This window comes from Priapulus caudatus, unplaced genomic scaffold (genome assembly GCF_000485595.1).
Source record: "Priapulus caudatus unplaced genomic scaffold, Priapulus_caudatus-5.0.1 Scaffold2820, whole genome shotgun sequence".
Taxonomy (NCBI): Eukaryota; Metazoa; Priapulida; class Priapulimorpha; order Priapulimorphida; family Priapulidae; genus Priapulus; species Priapulus caudatus.
The window spans coordinates 397-2,012 of NW_014579881.1; the positions used below are offsets into that span (position 1 = coordinate 397).

Below are 1,616 nucleotides of genomic sequence, written 5' to 3' on the forward strand. Positions count from 1 at the left end.
TATTCATTAATATAAATATTATTTACTCGGTGAAGGTGGCGGGCAATGGATCCTACGCGCACGCCGTCCCTGATATTTAAACGTTGTGTCCACGCGCAGGCATTTACGGTGATGATTTACGTTAATCTGATTCCACGCATCTGCCTCTAACAACTCGCATGCGTTTGTTTGTTGTCTGTGTGTGTGTGTGTACAGTATACAGAGGCATACCCAACTATTTTTCTAGGTAGGATAGGCAAATTAGCCACGTCACGTGCAGTAACGTCATATATTATATGTCATATGTCAATGTCATGTGTGTGTCTGTATATATATTTATTCATTTATTATACACAGTGTATATATATATATTTATATTTGTATTAAACCGCTCAAAAATGCACATCTCAAGATTATGAGTGCTCTAATTACATTTTGTAGAATCGATAGCTTTGCGAGCGAGAACTTGTTGCGACAACCGTGCTTGTTTACCCAGTGGTAGTGCTAATGTGTGACGCGTATGTAGAGAATGATGAATTTAAGTTGATAATGACACATGTACATCATATTCAGAGAGTCGGACAAGTGTGATTTCAATACAACATGTAATCATTTATTGATTATACTCCATCATACCTAACAAACAACAAACATAATACGTCTGATGATGATCTTGTATGTAACATTGACTGTTTGTACTATCGATAAGCGATTAATGACGTCGTTGCATGCAGGTCCTCGCCTGGAGCCAACAACGAACCAAAGAGTTGAGTCGTCGACCACAAGTCGAACAAAGAGCTGCGCGGATACCTCACGAACATAGCCGAGCAGTGTGAGGGCGCCGCCGCTGCCGACCTACCGACGATGATCATTCTCGACAACCTGCTGGGAGAGGTAAGTCACTTTTGTATTCTCCTTGCCTTTCTCTCGTTCTCTCTCTACTCCTCTCTTCCCTCTCTCTCTGCCTCTCTCTCTGCCTCTCTACCCCTCTCTCGTCCCTCTCTCTCTCTGTCTCCACCCTCTCTCCTCTCATCTCTCTTCTTCGCCTCTTCTCTCTCTCCCCTCTCTCCTCTTCCTTCTTTCCTCTCTCTCATTGCTCTCTTTTCTCCCTTCTCCCTCTCTCTCTTCTCCCTCATCCCTCTCTCTCCTCTCTCTCATTGCTCTCTCGTCCCTCTCTGCCTCTCTCCCCCCCTCTCTCCTCTCATCTCTCTTCTTCACCTTCTCCCTCTCTCCCCTCTCATCTCTCTTCTTCGCCTTCTCCCTCTCTCCCCTCTCATCTCTCTTCTCCGTCTATCCTCTCTCTTCCCTCTCTCTGCCCCTCCCTCTCTCCTCCCTCTCCTCTCATCTCTCTTCTTCGCCTTTTCCCTCTCTCCCCCCTCGTCGCTCTTCTTCGCCGTCTCCGTCTGCCCCTATCTCTTCTCTCTCGTCCCTCTCTCTGCCTCTCTCTTCCCTCTCGTCCCCCCCCCTCTCTCTTCTCCCTCGTCCATCTCTCTCCTCTTTCTTCTTTCCTCTCTTTTCTCTCTCGTCCCTCTCTCTGCCTCTTTACACCCCTCTCTCGTTCTCTCTGCCGGGACGGAGAGGGAAGGAGAGAGAGAGAGGAGGAGGAGGAGGAGGAGGAGGAGGAGAGGGAGGAGGCG

General features: G+C 47.9%; 2 long non-coding RNA genes across 2 annotated transcripts in view; one reads left to right on the forward strand and one right to left on the reverse strand.

Moving 5' to 3' along the window:
• Positions 1–565: 565 nt before the first annotated feature.
• The window catches only part of LOC106819091, a 2,223-nt gene continuing 1,172 nt past the window's right edge, over positions 566–1,616 (reverse strand). The window contains exon 2 of the long non-coding RNA XR_001395342.1: positions 566–864. This is a non-coding gene — a long non-coding RNA (uncharacterized LOC106819091). The remainder of the gene's footprint in view (positions 865–1,616) is intronic.
• LOC106819092 overlaps positions 779–1,616 on the forward strand; it is a 2,142-nt gene continuing 1,304 nt past the window's right edge. Inside the window, exon 1 of the long non-coding RNA XR_001395343.1 lies at positions 779–873. This is a non-coding gene — a long non-coding RNA (uncharacterized LOC106819092). The remainder of the gene's footprint in view (positions 874–1,616) is intronic.